The following is a 24867-nucleotide window of genomic DNA, read 5'->3' as shown; positions in this document are numbered from 1 at the left end:
GTTTAGTTCATTCAAATATTTAATAAACTTAGCTTTTGGTGACCAAGGAAGACGTGGCATAATCAGATAAACCAAAATCTTAAGTCTAGTCATATCAAAAGCAGACACAACCGAAGATGATGTAAAACAACATTAGTCAAGAGTTTACTTCTCCCACTTCTCGATTATGCAGAATACATGCATAAGGTACAATTTTGGTCTTAGGAAATATGACCACATTTCTGATTATCGTAGGCAACTGAAATGGCTCAAAATTGGACAGCGGAGAGACTATCAAACCCCCTTTACTTCTGTTCAATGTACTTCATAGTCCTAACGCTTCTATATACCTGCGTGAAATTTTTTAACGCTTATCAGCTCATGGTTTACCTCTTCGTTGTAATTCTCAAAGCACTCTGTTAATACCACAATTTCTTTTTCTTCTCTAACTCATATGGTGTTCATGCGGCTCGACTGTGGAATTATCTCCCATCCACCATCAAAGATGCTACTACAGTATTTCTGTTTAAATCACATCTGAAGAAACATCTCCTTTCTCTTCCTTAATCTCTCCTCCTTTCCTCTTTCCTCTTTCCACTTTTTTTCCTTTTTATCATTGAGTATCATTGAGTATTGATTTAGGGTAATTTATAAACAAATTGGTTTGAATCGGGTTGTAGCCCCGTGGCTAGTGTCTCGGAGTTATGGCTCAAAGGTGCGTGGTTCGAATCCTACTCTACCCCAATTTGATTCCCATTTTCTAACAGTGAGTTATTTACAACTCGTTGAAAAATGGCCCTTAAAATTAAATATTTGGGTAAATAAGAACGCAAATATTTCTTCTTTTTTTTTTTTAAATACGTTTATTTCTATTTTTATATATCTTTAGCTTTTCAATTTTTATTTCCTATTGAATATGTTTTGTAACTTGAATTATAAAAACAAAACATTTTTTTTTTTGGTTGGTTGGAAGAAATTGCCATTTGGAAATAAGTCCGCCAATGTACAAATAACATTAGGTACAAAAAGTTAATTAAATAAATAAAATAAAATGTTACCATATGCTAATTCTGAACTGCTTAATAAGTTGGAACGATTGCAGAATGTTTGTATACGTTATATCTTTAACCTTAGCAAATTCGACTACATAGCCAAATACCGCACGCAACTACATTGGCTCAGTATCAGGCATGAAAAAACATTCACACTCTATCACTTCTTCACAATATTTGGAATAATCCCACTTCACTTGATTATCTAAGAGAGCTTTTTCTACCCCAAAAACAATATGGACTATCCCTTTATTCTAGTAATGAGAGAACTCTTTTAATATCCTAATTCATTATACTTACAGGTGAATATTTTTCTTTAATGAAATGAACAAAGAAAAAAAAAGAAAAAGAAAACATATTTAAGACATAAATAAAAAGTTACATTTATAATTCTTTTTTGTGTAGCACTGATAAAAACACCGTTTATTTTTTATTGTTTGTTATTAAATGTTATCCTAAAAATATTAATAACTTAAAATAAAATAAACAAACTATTGTAAGACGTACACAAGAATTGTTTTTTCTTTTACGTAATGGGAAACGTTATTGTAAATTTATGTATTTAATAAATAGTTAACCATGCAAGAGGTCTCAGGTTCGATTCCCGACATAGTTATTATGAAATATTTATTTTAAAAGGTGTTTTTACACTAGAATATTTCATAGTCGCTGGACTGGTACATAAAGCGTAGGACTAATCATCTTCAAGTAACAAAAATGATTAAGATACGCTGCAACTGATGTATCAATGCAGTTCCCTATGCGCCATTAGGTGCGGAAAGGGAATGATGATGATGTACAGAAGTTCTGAAAAAGCCTTTATTTATTGAATTAAAATGACAACAGTTTTTTTTTTAATTGTATAAAGTCAGCAATATTTTGAGTTTGTTCAAATTTATGTATATAAGGACTGGATTTAACTACCTGGGGAGCTGTTTATATTAAAATATTACAACAGAAATGAAGAACATTTTGGAGAAGGTAACAAAGAAGTCTAGCATCTACGGGGTTTCTAAATAAAGGTTTCAGCTCTTAAACTTCACAAACATCAACAGATGAAAGAATTAAAGGAATATAGAGGTTCAAATATGGGAAGAATGGTGAATATTACACAGTGGTCACTTAAACCGATTAATTATTAAAATAAAATAAAAAAACATACACGGTTTAAAAATAAAAAAAAAAAAAAAATTTAATATTTGGTAGTAATTTGTAAAAATGAAATATTTGGTAATAATAATTTAGAACCTGTAAAAAAAAAAGAGAAAAAAAAGGAATTAAGCAAAAAATTATTTAAAGTTCATACAATATACTCTATTTATGAAATAGATTCCGTTATACAAATTTATAAACAAGAAAAAATAAAAGAATTTGAGATGAATAAGTCACTCAGATACCAAAATAATATTAAAATCCCTTAATTCCACACAAGTCATGGTCAAAATAGCTTTGTCTTCAAAGGTGTCAAAAATTGCAATAATCTCCTCAATGAACTAAAAACTATTAAAACGAATATATCTATAAATAAATTCAAGGTAAATCTAAAGAAATTTTTTGAACAAGTGCAAAAACTGCAATAATTTTTGATTAGTATGAATGTATTATTATTTTCTGTTTTTCTTTATATACCGTATGTTTTTGTTTTTTATTCTGATGTACTTGTATATTCAAAATTATATCAACTCTAATAAATAAATAACTATAGTTGTGTAAGTCACTCTCCAAGCACAAGAGTTAGTTTCTTTTTCGGAGAGTTACAGTTATAACATTTACTAGATGTATAAAAGTAGATTTGTATAGAATTAAAAAAACACGTTCGATTTATGAAATTTATTAATGAAAAATAAAAAAATAATTTTAAACCAGCCAATGACAGCCAATAAGCACTGTAGATGCCTAGACATATATGTAACCTTCTCTAAAATGTTCTTCATCTCTGTTATAATACGTTAATTGAATAAGTCGTGGTCATTATTTTTGCCTATTTCGTAAAAAAAAACTTTAAAACTCTATTTCTGCAGATTTGTTTTTTGATCTGTTGGACAAAAACGAACTGAAGCGACGATTTCACAAACTTTATTCAGTTTTTCACTATCTACTACAATACGGCGTTAATTTTATTCTTTTTTTTCCCATTTTCACTTATTTTGTTTTGTTAATATTGAATTTTTAGCCATAGATTGCCATAGATGATTCAATTTCATATACAACTTTATTGAATGCAAAAGTATATGCCCGCACACATACGTTATGCGCACCTAAATTTTCTATGGTTAATAGATATTCGTGTTACTGGTGGATTTTTCAAAGCTGGCGCGTTTGCAATAGTAACAAAAACGCATTGTTTATCTGTGAATAAGCTCATGGTATGACATTTTACGGCATACGCATTCTGAAAATAATCTCTGTCTCTCTTGCGCTCAGACGCGCTTATGAGCGTGACATAGACAACTATTGCTTTGTTAGTTGATAATGATTATGTAATAAAATATACTCAGGATGCTTCTGCGTTCGTCTGAATTTTGCTGCGGTTCTTAATAGAAAAAAAAAATGGAGAAAATTATAAAACAATTATGGACAGACTAAATCATGATCTTAATAGTTTATCACTGTGGCTAAAAATTAATAAATTAAAATTAAATGTTAACAAAACTAAATATATGAATATAGGAAACAAAATAATAGAAATTACACCATCAATTGTAATAGAAAATGAAAAACTTAATGAAGTCACTGAAATGAAATATTTGGGTGTAATGTTGGATTCAAAACTTACATTTCACCAAAACGCTAAGATGGTAATAAATAAGATTGCAAAAAAAATATCAATTTTGGAAAGGATCAGAAGATTTATTGATAAGGACTCCTGCAAAACTATTTACAGAGCAATTATTGAACCACACGTTAACTACTGTAGTAGCATTTTATTTTTATCAAACAAAGAAAACATAGATAAACTAACTGTATTACAAAATAAAGCCTTTAGAATCATTTTGAAAAAAACAGATATACGAGGGTAAAGTCGATGGTAAATGAAATGAAATTATTAACATATAAACAAAGAATATTTTACAATACAATGATATTTGTTCATAAAATTATAAACTCTAATAAAAAAACAGAATTTTGGAAAAAAAATGATCGGAACCAGCATGAACACAATCACAATACTAGAGAAAAGAACAAAATTAGACTTCCATTTAGGAAAAAGGCAAAGTCACAAAATTCAATTTTATTTAAAGCAATTAAAAAGTATTACGAAATGGAAAAAAATATTTATGAAGAAAAAAACATATCAAAATTTAAAATAATGGTCAAGACATATGTGATAAACAATTTATAAATTAAATATATTTGCAATGTTATTATTAGAACACACATAACAATATGTATGATATGTGTGCCCTATTTTAAGATTTAAATAAATAAATAAATAAATAAAAATATAATAATATGTATTCGATGTATATGTATGGATTAAAAACACTGGTTTATAAATATATATTTTATTTAATCAAATCATCTAAAGGTCAATTATATAGTACTGGCGCTTTCGCAAAACTTAAATAAAAACATTTTAAATGCACAAAATATTGATTTAAAAATATAGATATCATATTAAATGTTTTTAAACATCTCTTTTGGATTAGAGCGAAAAAAACAATTATTTAAGAATCTGTCAAATACATATTTATTTATTATTATATCATTATGAGCTGGTTTTTCATTAAATATTTTGTTTCATTATAATAATAATTATTACAGTGTAATTAAAATGCACAGTACAAATTATATTGGAGAAAATATTTATTTATTTATTTTATTTTATTTATTTATTTAATCCAATATAAAATATAAATACATAGTTTGCAAAAATGTTTATACAATAGGTACGGTTCATTCAATATATTTATATATATTTTTATTTATGGATTTAGCCACTCCACTGGCCCACAGGCACGTTCCAGAGTGTCAGTGTATTATTTATTTTATATATAATTGTACATACTTTCACATAAATTGTGTAAACATTCAAAAGAAATAAAAAAAATTAAAAAAATAAAACGTACCTACATCAATAAAACGAAAAAAGATTTTCAAGAAACTAAAATTATGTTCTTATATATGAAACAGATTCCTCAGCTTCCTGTCTAGTCTTTTTAGCAATCCATTTATGGACTCTAGTTTTGAAAATATTGTTTTTCATTTTGATTACCAATATGTCCTTGCTTAAAAAGTTGTATAGCTTAGGGGCCAGAAAAGTATAATGCCCTTTGTCCGTTATTTGTTTTTTTCTTTGGGAGCAGGAGTATTGTCTTTTGTCTTTGCCTAGTGTCGTAAATTTGTTGTCCGTCATTATGTCTGTCAGGATTTTGATGGAAATGTCCTAAAATTATCTTTATGTATATTTGTCTTATGTCTAGTACTGGAAATTCTGTAAAAAGTCTGTCTGTAGAGTATTGGTAAGACTTTTTGTTGGCTACTCTTAGTAAGGCTTTTTGTGCCTTCATTAATGGCTCTAATGTGGTTTTACTTGTTTCTCCCCATCCAATTATTCCGTAACTGATAGTTGATTGTGCTAGAGCATAGCATACATTAATTAAAGTTGTTTTGCTTAGGATGTTTCTAATGTTTTTAAATAAATATTTCATTTTTCTTAGTTTGGTTGCTGTTTTATCTACGTGTATGTTTCATCTTAAGTAACTATCAATGTGCATACCTAGATATTATGTGTGATCGATTTTTTCTATATTTTGGCAGTCACAGTTACTGTTTCTTGCATTTGTACATTCGTGAACTTTAAGGGTTCTTTCTATTGGCTGATTCCGTTTGTCTATACTAAAAGTCAGATATTTTGTTTTGTGCGCGTTAAGTGTAAGTAAATTATAATCTAGCCATGTTTTCGTCTTTTCCAAGCTTTCCTTACTTTTACTGTACACTTTTTTCCAGCTTTTAGCGTGGAATAAAAGCACCGTATCATCTGCAAAAGTTACAATGCGTCCATCAACATTCAAGTTACATAGTCCATTTACATATATCAAAACACATACTTAATGATAAACAATAAAGATGGCACATTTGGTTAAAATTTAATATGACCTTTTTTTAAATCAACATCCTGTAGGTTTTAAATGCGTGTGTGTAAGTTTTGGGAACGCGCCAGCTTCAGTTTAACAACCAGTACGTCATAAGTGAAGAATCACTTTTCCTCTGAGGTGATGGAAATGATCATGATTATTTTACAATTTAATATCTCCATTATGTAAGAAAGGCAGCTAAACTCTCAGGTGCATGCAATATCTAATATAGCTTCATAATGTTAATAGGTTACGTTAGGTTAGGTTTACTTGGATCTTCCCATGTTCGCCAAATGTCACTTTCGACATAAACCTCTATTTACAAGTTACCGATATTTGCATTCGCAAGATTCATGTTCGTCTCCACCCTAGGACATTGGCAAATATTTATCCTATTTTATATAAAGACCTTTTCTTTGTTAATGTGAATTTGCATTTAACTGAATTATTATTATTATTATAAATATGGATAATTTATATAGCGCCATTTTTGTGAAAATCACCTCAAGGGCACTGTACAATAAATATCCCAACACGTCTTGCAGCTATATAGCGCATTGACGGTTGAGATTCAAGTTCTTCGTTTCCAATTATAATTTAATTTAATAACAAATGGGAGCTAGATTACATCATGTCTTGCAGCTACAGAGCGCATGGACGGTATGAAACCTAGCCCACATTTACATAATATAAAAATTGAAATTTGGGTTTTCTGATTATTTTTTTAAAACACAAATATGAGCTGGATTACTACATATCCTGCAGCTACAGAGTGTATAGACGGTTGGAATCCTAAACCCTATTTATGAATTTTAAGTTTGAAATTTGATAGTTTAAGACAATTATTCAAATAAAAAAAACATTCATTAGCAGAGTAGTAAATTAGTCAAATGTTCATAAAAATAAGTAAACAATAAAGAACTAAACAAATAAAGCACTGTTTTCACATATTATATTATTGTTTGCAAGATAGAAGCGACTACCGATGTCCTAGGGGTCTGCCTGGTAGCAGAAAACACATTAGCTACATCCTCAAAGTAATTTCTGGTAGATACGATGCACATGTGCACCGAGGGATGAAACCTTTGGTTCCATCGGCTTCGTATCCATTTTAAGACGCAACATTCCCGCTCAAAATTTCTGAATGTATTTTTTGCATTTTTATCGAACGTTTGTATGAGATTTGATATTTTTATCATTTTGTCTATTATATATTTATGAAAAAACGTATGTTCACTTTAGGTACATTCTTACATACTTGTGTAGACGGTGATTAACACGCGTGAAATTTTTTTCGAGTCGAAGCTTGTTGCGTGCATTACAATATGTTAGAGGGCTTCGGTCTAAAACAAATGCTTTTCGAAATAAAATTCTAAATAATAACTTTAAATAAGTATGCTTGACTGAAACATAGCTTGATTCTACAATATTTAGTGGAGAATTATTTGACGACCGCTACACGGTGTACAGAAGAGATCGTGAATCAAGTGCGTCAACATGTAAAGAGGGACGGCGAGTACTAGCTGCTATTTCTAATAAATTAAATTCAACAAAGAAATACTCTTGGAAGAGTGATGGCAAAGACAGACCTATAGATGGATATTAGGCTTTCTGATAACTCAAATATTCATATTTACATTTGTTAATTTTATTTCAATGCTTATATTATTAATATTTACATGTGTATATACGATGCATTTAATATCGTCGAACTAATTTTTACAATAATTTAATTTAAATTTTAATATTTTATATTATTACGTTTATTTAAATTCATATTCTTGTATATTTAAAAAAATAAATATTGTGACTATTATTTATATAATTATTGATGTACATTTTTAAAAAACTTATGATTACTACGAGACTTTATGTGAAAGAGTGAAAATCGATTTTATAAATTGCCTCTATTTTAAGTAAATTTTATTAAAACTAATCTTATATAAATTTTAATAAACTGCTTTTAATTACATATAATGAAAACTAAATTTTGGTCTATACACGATTTTTAATTTTTCTTTTGTGACTATTGTGTGTTCACATATAATTAATGTTAGATGTTAAGTGTTATTATTATTTTATTTTTTTCGTAAATTGTATATATATTGTAAAATCTTTTACTGTTTATGAACTGAAAATATATTTTTTTTTAAATAAATAAATTACCACGAAAAAAAAAAACGACACGCATATTTACCACTGGTCATTCCCCATATTATGAGAGTGCACGGGTCTATTTAGACCCGGTACTCTGCAAGCCGTGCTATCCATGAAGACCACTGGTCATTATTTGCACGTACGACTTTTCAGTGATTTGACGTGTTTGAACTTGCCTCCCGGATTTTTTATTTTACCGATTACCTGGTAACATGTAGGCCAATATTTATCAGATAAAATTTATTAACAGCGACGGGTATTTAAATAATGGAACTTTGTCTTATTGTTAAATCAAAACCTGAATAGTTTAGTACACTGGAAAAAAGCCACATTCATTACACCAGGAATAAAAGTCAATTAAAAATTTAATTGGCGAAACTAACATTTATACAAAGAGGGCCTGTATGCATGGAAATAAAAATTGATAGTAAGCTACCCAAAAAATTAAGGACAAAAAATGTGTAGAAACATTTGCATGAGTGTTCAAAGTGTTTCTAATAAATAAATATTTAAATATTGGAAGACGCAATTGAATAAATTAAATTGTATTAAATATAATTCATGTAAGCAATAGACACCATAATTTTGAATAATGTGTTAACTGTTTGTTATTTGTTTTTTCTGATTATATTTTTGATTTATATACGGTCATTGCGCCGGTAATATCAAACCTGTTAAGTGAATTTTCTGTGTTAAAAGTATTTTTAAATCGTCTTTAAAATTATGCACGCTATTTTGTTTCAACAAAGTACACTTAAATATTTTTTTCTAAATAAAATTGCGTAATTTTGCATTTTGTTATCATTTTAAATAGGAAAAAAATCCGTCATCAAATAATGGCACATTGTTTAATTGAATTTTGGAAAATGCTGGCGCAACGACGATATGCGATACCTGATGGTTTAAAGTATGTACTAAATTAAACATCTTTGTTTCATTATTTAACCATACATGCAGAAACATTTGCAATTTTAATTGATAAACTCTAATAATATTTTACTCTAACTTGTAACTTCAATGTAGTTGAGTTGTCTGCCGCTAGGCGCAAATGTTGCGCTAGTGTAGTTAAAAGATGGCGGTACGATAGCGGCACTCAAATGTCAAATATACACATTGTAACGCTATTTCCCGTATGTTTACGCTCGTCTCTGGCTATTTCTACAAATATATCGCTACAATGCAGATGTTGGACGATACTTAAGATTGCAGTGTCTTATAAATTGTTGAGAATATAAATAAATGTAGTTAAATCTTGGAACATTGGAAAACGAACGGGTAGATTCTGACATGATCTCAACTAGATTACGTCCGAAAATAATAACTTATACTCGGCAATATTGGAACTTAAAACTAATTTTCGTTAGATCTGAAATTGCTTACGTCTTAATAATTCAAGAAGTTAACTCTAAACCGTTAATGTTTTCAACAATCTGAACGAACATTTTTATTAATTGTTTTTTTTATCAAAGGTTTATTCACAAAATATTTCGAAGAAACACATATTATTTGCATAATTATTATCGAAATAAATAAAAAAATATAAACATTTTCATATTCATTACATTTGAGATGTGAAAGTTCAAACATTGGCCGAAACTTCGCTTTACAATTAAATGCTTTATTTTTTCCGCGTGTAAGAAAATATTTTCGTATCCAATTTCCCGTTTGCTCGGATAATATAACAATATGTAAGATTGTTTTATTGGCAAGGCTGGGAGTTGAGACAGCCCCAATAGTCCCTGAGTCTTACTGTGGGTTGCCCAAATGTGCTACTCTAACCAGGTTAGGTCATGGGCCAGGAAACAAAGCGTAATGCTTCGGCAAAAAGTACCTGGTTAGCACCATGTGAAGGAACTGATAAAAGGGTACTCGCAAAGATTTGCCTTCGACTTAATAAAGCTCAACCGAAATCAAATGAGGGTTATCACTAGAGCCCACCCAGGGCACTGCAGATTGAACTAACGCCTTGCTAGAATAAACCTTTCCGAAACTTCTAGATTCTGTTCTGCTGTGCAAATGAGGAATCACATATTCACAATGTTAATGTGATGCTTTACATCATATCTGCCAGCAGTTCGTACGAACTATGCCCAGAACTCTCCACTTATACGTTTTGTTAGTGAATATAATTTGAACTTTCCCCTTATTGATCCATTTGATTGTAAAAAAATAACATTTAAAATGCGCGTCTTAAAACATACTTTTTTGTCTTATACTTAGTTTCAATAATAAAGTCTTATTTTATCTTATCTTATTTTATTTTATTATATTTTATCTCTAATTCTTAATATTTTTAATATATTTGTATTTTCGACACTTGACACTTGTGCAATATTTACACACATGTCCACCCTTATTCCAATATAACACCCACTCACCCACCCTCTCACTCACTTACACTCACACAAACACACTAGTATGTATTGTACGTGTATTTAATTTATTTCTGTGGATATCTGTCATTGGTTTTATTCTCTGTATATTTTATTTGTTGTATTTTTGTTACATGTATTACTGTTGATATCCCCAATAAATAAAATAAAAATAAAAGAAGCCTCATCCTTAGGGGACAGCTGGTTAAACCTGGGGATGTTTAAGAGATAGCCTCCTATCTAATAGCCCGATACTTTACGGATCTGGGCTTGGAGGGGGAGATTTAGCAAAATGAGAACTCTCGCATTCCACACAATACCCGGGCTCTTTAAAGGCTTGGAGGGTGAGACCTACTCACGGGAACCCGTCACAATAGATCGTCACGGGTCGGAGTGACGTCAGAAGCTTGCATAGCACTGACCTCCGCCTCTAAGATTAAAAATAAGCTCATTTAATTAAGTACTTCACTATTTGATAAAAAAAATAATCAAGAATTCAAATGTGTATGTTAAAATGATTTATTCTTTTGTTTCTAAAACGCTTCATGCAAGCGTGTACATAAAGTAAAACACTTCAAAGCAATAGTCTATTTAAAATATTGTTTCATTTGTATTCTTCTCATGTATCGAATTTTAACAAACAATCGAACCTAATTATACTATATTGTCTTTTACTCGTATCGACGCCAAGGGCAGCCTGTAGACTAATTCGACTAATAATCATAATTATTTCCGATATTAAAGCATATATATTCTGATTCGAACAATCGACTAACTGTAAACAATCGGTCTAATTATTGTATGTAAGTAAAAAAAATATGAGTTTCCTTGACCTATGGGCACATTTCACACCATGGTAAAAATCCACACGGCACGATAAAACAACAAAGGGTGAATTAATTAATAATATAATACATAGTATTTCATTCTTTTTTTATTATGTATTTTTATCAATAATATACAAACGTAATAAAAAGTACAACATGGGGTCAAAATTGATTTCCTTTTGCAAATTTTTTACCTGAGAGAAGCCGCTAAATAAATTCAAAGCAGTTGAAGCAATAAAAATTAACAAAATATCTCCACCGACTGCTACTCATCGTCATCGTCATTCTCTTTACGCACCTAATGGTGTTGTTGCGTATCTTGATCATTTTCGTTACATGGAGGTAAGATGATCAGTCTTACGCTTCAAGTACCCGTCCAGAGACTATGAAATATTCCGGTGACAAAACACCTTTTTGAATAAATATTTCAGATCAACCACGTCGGAAATCGAACCTGAGACCTCTTGCATGGTAGGCAAGCGCACTGATCGACTATGACACCACGAGGTCGACTATGCTGCTTTTAATATACCAAGAAATACGCTCAGATTTTTTTTTTAAACCAATCCAGTAATAGTTATAAACAATACATAAAGAATAACCACAAATGACAAGACTAATTAGGGGTTTCATATAGGAACAAAAATATATTTTTAAAAACATACAGTTCGCTAGGGGTAAAAGGAAGTGGGATGGGAAAATAAGGAAGGAAGAGAAGCAGAAGAAATAGTAATGTACACATACAACATACATACATATACATACACACCCACATCCATATATATATATACATACATACATACACATTGGAGTGGGCCGATGATATATATATATTTGTGAAGATTGTCTAAAAAGTTGTATTTTGGATCGCAATGAACGCAAAAATTATTTAAAAAAATATTCCATACTACTTTTGGCCCTCAACAGAAGTTTGAAGTTTATAACTGTATGAACATTTTTAAATTATCTATATTGATAAAATTATTTTTTTGTTACCGAAATGCAAAAAATTTACACTCCGCGGAACTGATTCCGTTGAGCGCCTGACTAAAATTGACGAAAACAATGGCACATTAAAACAATTCTACCCATTTATTACAAAACAAAGTCCAACTCACGCCCTTGGATGCTAATATAATAAGATTTAATGCAAGTTATACAATTTAATTATACTGATTTTCTTACTTAAATACGAAATGACAGCCGGTTTAGGGCAAAAAATTGACTTTTTCGAAAACTTCAAGATCTGGTTGAGAGCCAAAAGTAGTATCAAATATTTATTTATATATTTTTTGCACCCAGAGTAATCCAAAAGGCAACTTTTTAGACCCCTTTCATTACAAAATTCGGAAAAAAAATTTAGGCCCACCCTAATACACATACATACATACATATACACACATGAACATGCATATATATATATACATACACATACGTACAGACATGAACATGCACATTATTTATTTATTTGCAAACATGTAGTTTATCGACCAACGAGCGCTTTCGCCTAAGTAGGCATGTTCAAGACTGGTGAATTGTTTACAACATTTACAGTTTTTATACTCTTCTTTACATATTTTGGAGATAAGATCAAATAAGTATTTTAACCGGGGACAGAAACATAAATATATACAACTAGTTTGTTAAACAGTTCATTTTTGGTAGTTTTTGGACCGAAATTGGGATTAAGCTTTTATTATTTAAAAGTGGGAAAGGAACACGTGGCGAAATACAACAGAGAGGGAAATACACATTTTACCACATAAAGTTAGCATAATAATTCATTTTTGACAGGGAAGTTTACAAACCTATAGATAAATGACGAAAAGTCAAATTTACTAACTGTTACTTGGTCAATTCTTTGGATCTTAAATTTACTAATAAAAGTGGCCATGTGTGTTGGTCCGTTTTACTTGTCAAAAATCTGTGAGCTTCTATCAAATGGTCACATATTTTACCAATGAATTTTTTTTGGAGTGTCGGATCGACTTGGCATTTTTACCAGTCAAGCATTACGCTAATTTGATGTCAAAAAGTTAATAATCTCAATTTCGTCATTTGTGGCGGTGGATATAAAAATTCATTAAATCCAAAATTGGTAAAAAAACATTTTTTGTGGAAACACGACTAAAAGTATAGTTTTACATAAAATACTTATTTCAAAAATGGGAAAATCCAATATTATACCATAATAATTGTTGTCAGAAGTTTGATTTTATATCAAAATATATTTAGCATTTATGTAAAATAATACTTTTATTTTAAATTTTTAAGATTTTCACATTATATTGAAATGTTTATATCATTTTTATATTATTTTAAGGTAAAAGGCACTGCGTGCCGTGTATGTTAATAAATAAATAAAATCCACAACATCCACTCCATAAAACTCAATAACACTCAAATAACACAATAACACTCAAAACGATTAGTTTTATTTATTTTTTACTTCGTAAAAGTGACAACCCTGACGCAGACATTCAATGACAGATTAGATCAAAACTGGTTAAATCCACGAATTAATTTTATCAAAACTAGTTAAATCCATTCCGATATATCAAAATGAGTTACATCCAAATTATATATAAGTTTTACACGGAAACTAAGTCTAAAGCTAGGGTTTCCTAGGACAGCGGTGCCTGTATTTTAACGGCCGTAGTGAACGGTGATGCGGTGGATAGCCGTCGTAGCGGTGACTAGACAGTGGTTTTATTTTTTAACGGTGTTATCAACACCATTTTCCTAGAAAACTACTTTCTATTCAGTGCTACGACGGCTGTCCACCGCATCACCGTTCACTACGGCCGTTAAGATACGGGCACCGCTGTCCTAGGAAACCCTAGCTTTATACAAGTAAAAGTGACCATTTGCAAAAATGTGTCGGTTAACATTAAAAATGGATATATCCAGACTAAGCATTTTTTCACAAAGAACACTTTTCTAAAACTGATAATTGCTATTCGACTAAATAGTTATTTAGACTATATGTAGGTCTGACGTAGGTAATAAAAGTATTCTACGTTATTTGATTTGATCGATTAAGCTAGGGTTTCCTAGGACAGCGGTGCCCGTATCTTAACGGCCGTAGTGAACGGTGATGCGGTGGATAGCCGTCGTAGCAGTGAATAGAAAGTAGTTTTCTAGGAAAATGGTGTTGATAACACCGTTAAAAAATAAAACCACTGTCTAGTCACCGCTACGACGGCTGTCCACCGCATCACCGTTCACTACGGCCGTTAAAATATGGGCACCGCTGTCCTAGGAAACCCTAGCTTAACCACAATATATAAATCTATGCAATATCTCGCAGCAGTCTCCCGCAATGGTCTCTTGCATTATGAGAAAGGTAAATAATAATCCAATTCCCTTAAGTAAAATCAAAATCACAGATAAAACAAAAAGCTTGTTATATAATAATAATCTAGTATATTTAGCTAATAACATGTCTAATATTATGTTAGATAAGACATCAGGAGCCAGCAAGGTGCAAATTACATATTGCCTAATCTGTAATAGAATCGTGATATCACTAGAACGTATACACTGTGCGAATACCTTGTTATACGTACCGTTCACTGCCCGAAGTGAATTTTTAAGCAACTAAAAAGTCGCCACCTGACTATCGTACAAACTAATTATTTATTTAATTATTGTTACATATTTATTACGACAATTTACATTTAATTCTTTATACAATAGGTTAACTGATGAGTAAAAGTACACATACATATTTTTGTTTTCGCTGGTGGGTCATCTAAACTGCCTAACTACGGATTACTTCCCCGTTCTAAGGCAGTAAATAATGTATTTTTTAGAGTTATTTTTGTCATAAATATAATTTTCTTATATAAAACATTTCTATCCATTTTTATAGTTTTTCAAACTTTAAAGTTAAGACATAATACATTTAAAATTATTTATAAAAGAGATACACGTATATACAGTATTATTACTTCAGCACACATAAGCATATGTTTATGTGTGCCCTATTTCCAGATTTAAAATAAAAATTTACCGTATTATTAGATATATATATATATATATATATGACAGCATATATGGAGAACTTTTAAGAGAAGGAAATGTGGAAGCATCATTGGATATTATGAACATATATTTAACTTTTTTTTACTACTATTACCATCAAGCCATTTCCCTATAAGGGTAGGTGGAGAGGATAGACTGCCGCGCACGTCTATTCTGACATATATTCCTAGCTTTTCTCACACTTTAGGAATAAGTAGTTGGGTATTAGTTGGAGTTCCTACCCCAGTTAGGGATTGACAGAGAAGACACGAGGTTGGTGTTTAATGCGCATTTATTACATGGCGAATAAGATACAGCACTTGGTTGTGTAGCGCAAACGTAGCGGCGATGATGGGTTGAAGAAGCTGCACTTGCATTACATGCTGGACCTGAGTGAACTGCACTGATCTTGTTGGGCTGATTAAACGAGCTGACTGATGTTGGCTGCGTCCTGTGGTCTCTTTATAGACCATATTCCTTTGTAGTTTATTTTTTCATGGTAGGAACGAGGTGAATGTACTGCAGGGCGACGATCCCGTCTTTATGTGCAATATTGCTAGAGTTGTAATATAAGTTGTATTTGATTCGATTGAAAATGATGACATTGCATCGTCGGTCATTAGTCTACTTCAGGTGAACTAATTTAACACATGTGTGTCATCGGCTATGGACTATGGACCCTACACACTCATGCGTCGTGTGGTACTTGTCCTTCGGTTGTGTGTACTTTTGACATTACCAGTCTTAAGATTTTGATTTATCTGATCATAGCACATCTTTCTAGGTCATTCTCGCCCTATATTATTGTTCATTATCGCTATATATATATATGTGTGTTTTACCACTCTTTTATCAACGCAACGTTTGCAACGTTTTCTTTGCATGACACACATTTTTGTCGGCCGACAGTCGTCGGCATTTTCGCCGTATCGTGAATAAGCACCTTTATCAACACTAGGCGCTAACACATAATAATTATTATATACCAATTTCACAGTATTATTTCGTATGTAATAATTATTTGTAATCAAGATACACGAATTTGGCGTAATATTTTATAAAAAAACAATAAGAATTCATATATTGGATATTATTTTTTGCTGTCGGTTAACCTTTATTTGGGTCATTTTTTCAAAAAATAATTTCGTGAAACGAATTTAATAATAAAAATTTATTGAACCCGCGTATAAATGATCTAATGTAAATATTATATTACATATGTTTGAATAGTAGGTATCAGGGACGTGAGGTGAGGGTTTTATTTATATAATATTTATGTTCAAAGCTTTGTGGTCATTTTTTTTTATTTTATTATTTATTTCTATGTTGAGAAAGCTGTGCCATCTATTCTGCTCTCTTAGAGAGACATTCTTGATAGCGGCATTCTCAGAATTCTCTGTTCGATCATAGCATAGATACCGGTATAGAAATAATATCGAAAAACCGAAATATCGGACCAAAAACGCGATAGTGAAAACATCGAAATTGACTTCTCTATTACTGGGATTTCGATATTAAGACTAGTTTTTTTTGTCTGGCTTCAAACTTTGAACGTGATTCTTTGCCACGCTTTACGCCTTTCCGCTCATCCAACCAATAAGAAATCGGAATGCTGAACCAAACTCCGTCACTATCGTCAATACGTCAGTAGCGACAGTAGCTTCAACAGTTCTACTACAAGCCATGTCCGCTATGCTCGCCAACAACTCGCTGAATATTTTCTTTATTTATATTTTATTTTATTTTTACAGACTTACTTTAAAAGTTCCTAACGTTTTATGGTTTGTTCACTTATTGTATGTTTTGTTTTTTTAGTGTATATATGTATTTTTTACCTGGTTTCCAATAATTGAAATTATAATATCGAAAAAATGGTCCGATAGTCTATGCTCTAGTTTCAATCCAATACTACCTATGGAATAATTGGCTGGGGGGGTTGTGCTGCGTCCATGTGAAATCCTATCATAATTTCATAGAAATTATTAATAAGAATCATATTCCGGCGTCCTCTAACATACCCGTTAAAACAGTTGTTCCAATGCATGAACGTACCGGATGTGAGACGACTCACACACTTCTGCACTGACACGATTTTGAAAACTAATAATAAAACCAAAAACATTTTTTGATTATTTTATTTATTTAAACATATTATATACATATACAGTTTACATACATATGCATATTCCGGGGCGGGCATATTTCCTTAAGGTAATTTCTTTCTACCTACCTAAACCGTCCAATTTGAGAAAATCAGTGGTACTGCAACGCTAAATTTGGGAAGGATCGATAAACAAAAACTTAATTTTAACATTGGAGCGTGTGCCAAAAAAATGCCTACAGAAACATACGATCCATCCTTCACAAAACCAGCCGCCACCGGCTAGGCCACAACGTTAGAGCATGACGAGGATACATAGGCTCGAAGTTTAACTTAAGACATAGAAACACATATGAGACAAACTGTTGGAAATGAAACAATTGCTTTACAGTAGGTATGTGTTGTAAATAGTTTATTAAATATATTATAGAAACACCAAAAAGATAGAAAAGGGCTCTGTAAATTTCAACCCAAGATTAATGTGAGTTCTAGAAACCCTGGATCAGCATAAATAAAAGTAATTTAAAGACTTACGCGAAAAGCAGCCCCAAATTCCACGAGCAGGTCCATTGCCTTTTTTTGACACGAAAGAGAAAGCTTAGAAACGCCGCAATTTTAGATGAGCATTCGGCATAGAAAACATACAAAAGATTGGTCGTAAGATTATTGTATAGACAGCCATCAAATTATGACCATTACAGTATATTAAGATATTGTTGGTTTATTAATAATTTCATTTTAGTAAAAATATTGATTGAAATATAATTTATTTTTTTAAAGGTAAAAATTGACTAAATATCTAAACTATACTATGAAGAGGGGAAGAGGTAAAGAGGGAAGGAAAGAGGGAGGAAAGAGGAAAAACTTAAATATTTAAGAAGTGACATCAAGAAGCCAAATGTCGGCCTCATGGTGTAATGGTCAACGCGTTTGCCTGCCATGCAAGAGGTCTTGGGTTCGATTCCCGACATGGTTGATATAAAATATTTCTTTTTAAAAAGTGTGTTTTTACACTAAAATATATTATAGTCTCTGGACTGGTACCTGAAGCGTAAGACTGATCATATTAATTCATGTAACAAAAATGATCAAGACACGCTGCGATTGGTGAACCAATGCAGTGCCCTATGCACCATTAGGTGCGGAAAGGGAACGATAATGATGATGATAACATTTCATACGTGATTTGAATGTAAATAAATATTCTAAATTGGCTAAGTTTCATATCGTCCATGCGCACTGTAGCTACAAGACGTGCTGTAATCTGGCTCATATCTGTTAGTAAATTACATTAAATGAGAAAGTTCGGTGGTTTTTAAAAATATTTTTTTATTCGTTAATAGACTTTTAAAGTTAGCCAATTTTTTTTCAATTTTCATGTATCATATTATCAACGCTATGATTTTTTTTAGTCATCGCTAAGTTCTGTATTTACAAAATATTCCGCTTGTTACGTCTCTGTGATACTGCCATCTATGGTTTGTTCTTTGTATTACTAATAAATTAGCGAGGACGTGAACCTAAAAAGCTTTCTATAATAGACGCCTTTTATTCATTGTCAAGGCTGTAAATTAATATGAACAATGCAATACATACAAAATGATATATTATTTTGTTCGTACCGCACATGCTGACAATTCCCACATATAAAATGTGCGTTTTTCAACTCGTTTAAAATTGGTGTAACGAACTCTGTGAACGTTTAATTAAATGCAAATTGTTAACAGTTAAGTACTGCAAGTAATTTGCTGTGGTAATCGTTAAAAACAGGAAATGTTTAATTGAATTATTTAAACGCGGTGAGAAAAATATTTCATTTTATGCAACTTTTTTTTATTCATATTTGTACATGGGCCAGATTATTATCAAATGGCAATTTCTTCCAACTAACCGATAAAATTAAAGGTATAATTTTAGCTTTGAAACGTATGCGAGAAAAAAAATACTGGAGAACTACGTTTATCCGAACTCAAGTCATCGTTTAATTTTTATTTATTTGTGCAATTAACTTTGTTGGACATGTTTAAATTTTAATGTACGACTTTCGCTCACATCTCTCATTTGTCGCACCGAGAGTGTTCAATATTTTGGAAGAGCGTATTAAGCTCTCAAGGATAAAAACTATTTTCAAGAAAGGAGTTTTGAAGGAGGAGACTGTATTTCCCTTAGTGGGAGGGATTTAAGTAGGAAACTCCTTGATGATTTTACGAATGTTTGAGTCTACTGTTTACCATATTGATGTGCCATATATTTGTTTTTTTGATTAAAAAAATGTGTTTCTGATCCAATATTTGTGGTGATATACTCATGTGTCTGTGTCAACTAATTGCTCGTTCCAACTCAACACAGGACTTTTAGTCCCCCATGGGACTCCAGGCTCCATAGCCAACTCCCAAGACAAATGTCTCAAATAATGTGTAATAAACTATATGTATGTAAACAAATAAATTTAAAAAATAATGTGATTCCAATTCGCTGTTTATCCAGACAGTCTTTTATTTATTTGACCAATTAGCGCTTTTAGTGTTTAAATTGATAAATATCGATACTAGTCTTCAATTGGAAAAGGGGAATAAAAAAAATGAAAAGAAACGTGATTTAAACAGAGTTACATACTGTAGAAACATATTTGATAGTGTTTGAGAGATGATTCCACAGTCAAGCCGCATGGACTAAGTTAGAAACTATGATCAACATATTACAACAGAGATGAAGAAGATTTTCGAGAAGGTAATATAGAAGTCTAGGCATCTACAGGGCTTATGACCTGTCATTGGCTGGTTTAAGTGGCCACTTTACACACTGTGTAACACTCACCATTCTGCCCATATTTTATCATCTATATTCCTTTAATTCTTTCATATGTTGATTTTTGTGAAGTTAAAGAGCTGAAACCTTTATTTATGCGGGTGAGATTCATCTAATTGAATTTTTTCACCAACATACTAGGCAACGCCTGAAAATCTATTTTTTTCAATTTCTGTACTTCTGGATGGACCAGGTGGATTTATCAACAAGTTGTTGATAGAACAAAGGGTCGATAGAAACTATGATTTAGAGAAGAAAGAGGAATTATGGATGAGAATTAATAGGGTGCTTTGAGGGTAACAAATAGGCAAAACGTGGACCTGAGAAGCGTTCAAAATTTTCACCGAGATATTTTGGATATAATTTAAACTGTTGTATTTTTTTTTGGGCACCTGCCCCAACACTCAGGTAATAACGTCAATTTTGTCAGCACTAAAATATGAAAAAGAAAAATATTCCTTGATAAATCAATCCATTTATTGACTTTACCACCACAAAAAAAATTCGTGCAACGCCACAAAAAGTTATATGCAACCAGCACAAAAAATTTGGTGCAACCAACATAATAAGTTAGATGCAACCACCACAAAAAGAAAGGTGCAACCATAATAAATAGTAAGGCGCAACCACCACAAAAAGTTTTTTTTATGTGACCCTTTTCATGCAACTTATTTTTCCAATTTGGGTTCTAAACATTAAGTTAACTTTAATCTTTTTTGGGGCAGCTGGACCTAATACCTACACTTAATCACCGCCAATTTTGTTGGCAGAAAAAATAAAAATTAAAATATTACGTAACAAGTGAATCCGGTTATTGCCCCCACATCCGCATCCGTCACCTTGCATATCCGGGAAGGGGTAGGCAGAGTACAGAACACAGAGCCATCTCTGATTGGTGGCTTTGACCTTGCCTGTATTATCTTCCTTCACACACCACGTATCACCAACAATACGTTTTATTATAGCCCACATTATGCACGGTACCACAAAACTTCTGCACTGAAAGTTTTTTTTTATTAATAATCTAAATTAATAAAACAAAAACGAAGAATCACAAATAATAGATAAGTTCACATACTCGTGTTATATTATTCATTGAATCGGCAATAACTTTGTGGAAAAACATGATTAAATATACAATTGACAGTTTGATTTTAGACCACTTAAGCCCATTTCAGATATTCATGTGAAAACAGTGCTTTATTAAATTCATTTAGTTTTTTATCGTTTCCCTTTTATAGTGAACACTTGACCAATTTACTATTTTAGTCATTATATATTATATTTATTTCTATCATTATTAGGTTTCTAGAATGTCATTCGTCAATGCGCTGTGCAGCTGCAAGACGTTCGTTAAACTAGCTTTTTTTTTTTATAGAGTCTTTATTCAATAAAATATACAAATTATTACAATATTAATACATTATAAAGAAAACAAAGTATTAAGATATATTTTGTCCCGATAAACTATTCAATAATAGTTTGTCATCGGGTGCTCAGACATTAGTTTTGATTAATAATCAAATAAGAAGAGTACAGACATGATACTATATACGTATAAAATAATAAACATAAAAATAGATTATTTTTTTTTTTTTTTTAAGTAAGAAAATAGAGTAAAATAATACAATTAAAATTAAAGAATAGTAATTTACTTAAATATATTTTAAATATAAGAAAAAAAAAATAGACACATATATATAAATAGTGTGTGCTCATAAATGTAATCAAAACAAGATAAAAAAATAAATTAAACAAAGTAAAGTAAATTGAGAATTTCAATTCATATCTACAGAAAAAAAAATAGTAAGAAAATTAAAAGTACATATTAAAATTAAGATCTAAAAAATGTAAATGAAATATTAAAGTAAGAAAGTAATAAAAGAAAAGAATAGGTTAACCCAAGAAAATAACAAAAATGTATTCAATAAGGGATAAATTTTTTTTTTTTTTTTAATATTTATATATATATATATGTAAAAAATAATAATAAATAAAAAATATTAAAAAATTTTAAAAATGTATTACATAAATATTACATAAATAATAAATCAATATAGGAACGTTTTATCTACTAACCACTTACGTAATAGAAACTTAATTTTATTTTTACTATGACATGTTTTCATGTCAAGTGGCAACAAATTAAATACTTTTGGAACAATATAATCCAACGTACGTTGTCCATATTTATTTTTAAATTTTGGTACTACTAGGCCATCAACATCGGGCCCATACATCAGCATCGGCACCAGGACTTCATTGTGAACTACTAATTTTGTCTCTTGCGACAAACATTTATTTACTATGGTTGATTTAAGTGCACCGTTCACTCTGTTCCCGACACTCATCTTCCTTTCAATTTACATAAAAAAATGTACAAACATAGAAAAAATAATAAGCAAAAGTTTAGATGAAATACAAATATTGGAAATTAAAAAAAATTCAAAACAAAAAATTCAAGCAAATTACCCAAGCAGGATTTTGAATTCACACGTATTTTAAAAAACAGTTTAATTGCATTCTAAATATAACCGGTTATTTTACAGAATGCCCGTTTTATTTTAGGCACCGTGTGATTTAAGATAACAGTACTCGAAAGATAATGTTTAAAAAAGAATACAAGAGTTGTTAGGCAAAATAAATCAATGAAAAAATACGTAAAAATATTTTTTTGAACCTTTCCCTTAATGTCCCAAAAACATTCGCGCGTGACGGTGCTGTGTAGTCATTACACATGCAAAAAATGAGAGATTTTAAATCTGAATATTCGTAAACAATTAATTTCATTATTTATAGCTAATTAATCAATTTGTCGGCCTCGTGGTGTAATGATCAGCGCGTTGGCTAGCCATGAAATAGGTCTCGGGTTCGATTCCCGACATGGTTGATTCGAAATATTTATTAAAATAGGTGTTTTGACACTAGAATATTTCATAGACCCTGGACTGGTACCTGAAGCATAAGACTGATCATCTTACCTTCATGTAACAAAGATGATCAAGATACGCTGTGATTGGTGTACCAATGCAGTGCCCTATGCACCATTAGGTGCGGAAAGGGAATGATGATGATATGTTTATGTGTATACTTATGAATGTATGTATGTATGAATGTGTGTGTTTATGAATGTAAGTTGTATGTTATATACATTTATATTTATTTTTGTATTGTTCCATATTTACTTACTCATTCTTCTTTCTTTTTCTCTTCCTTCTCTGTTTTCCCATCCCACTTTCTTTCACTCCTAGCGAACTGTACGTTTTGTTTTTTTTTTAAATTTTGTTCCTTTGTGAAATAAGTGGTCTTGTTATTCTGTGTGTATCGTTTTTTTATATATGTAACTGTGTTGGCTTCGTATTAAATAAATATTTAAAACATAAAAAAATGTTTCAAAAATGATCAAGATCTGCTGCAATTGTAGTACCAATGCAGTGCCCCATACACCACTGGGTACAAATCGGGAAATTATCACAATTATGTTACATTTTGAACTGTTAAAAAAAATGTGATTTGCCCTTTATAACTGACGGAAATAAATAATCACATTTGCATCAAAACGTGTTAATTATTCAAATAAATAATATATGCTAATATATATTTTTTTCTTTTCAGATCTTGAGGACACGATGTGCTGAGAAAATGGAATCAAGATATCGCAGAAAAAAGCTAATAAAAGTCACAATATCATAGTTTATTCTATTATTATGTAATTAAAAAACATTCTCCAATTAATACTTCTGTAGTTAATATTATATAAACTTATCTATGCAAAACTTTTTTGTTATAAAAGTTTAGAGCATAAACGATCTATCAGTGGAAAATACAAAACATAGATTTTGTTCCCTAATTTCTTATTTTAAATATCTGACTGATAGTTTTACAATTAGTTTCTATTTTTGTTTTATTGGGATGTATATTAATTATAAAATATATATATAATGCATACTTACATTTAATTTTATACGATCATAATAGTCTACTAATTCACTAAGCTCTATAAAACTAGTTGAATATCATATAGCACTCTCAATGTAAAAATATTAAAATAAAAGTTTGAAAAGTATACATTTTTAAACATTTTTATTTATCTGAGGTCGTAATTTTCTTTGCAGAAAGGGGATTAATTTGGGGATTTCATTTTTTTGCATGCGTTTACACTTCATATATGGCCGCACTGATGATCAAACGTCAAATAAATAAGTATGAACTTGTTCATTTATAATGTTATTGCCACGTGAAACATTACCCAAAACACTTAATTAGTTTTTTTTTTTTTATTTATATCACTACAGAGATGAGGTAGAATTTTTTTTTCCAAATTCAGGATTATGGATATTCGAGCGTTTACAGGGCTTATGACCTGTCATTAGCTGGGTTAAGTGGCCACTTTAAGTAGGTACTACAACATTCCCCATTCCGCTTATTAGCGAATATCCACACAGGTAACATTTTTGATTTTTATGA

General features: G+C 30.7%; 1 protein-coding gene across 2 annotated transcripts in view; it reads left to right on the top strand.

Moving 5' to 3' along the window:
* The window catches only part of sano (CABIT domain-containing protein serrano), a 209459-nt gene extending 184794 nt beyond the window's left edge, over positions 1 to 24665 (top strand). For both annotated transcript variants that reach the window (XM_088228884.1, XM_088228882.1), the window contains exon 6: positions 24016 to 24665. The gene's annotated coding sequence lies outside the window, so the exon portion shown is untranslated. The remainder of the gene's footprint in view (positions 1 to 24015) is intronic.
* Positions 24666 to 24867: the final 202 nt, after the last annotated feature.

The sequence above is a fragment of the Micrasema longulum genome, unplaced genomic scaffold, assembly GCF_059751315.1.
Source record: "Micrasema longulum isolate JH-2025_06_02 unplaced genomic scaffold, ASM5975131v1 h1tg000614l, whole genome shotgun sequence".
NCBI lineage: Eukaryota > Metazoa > Arthropoda > Insecta > Trichoptera > Brachycentridae > Micrasema > Micrasema longulum.
This window is presented reverse-complemented; position numbering and strand designations above follow the sequence as displayed.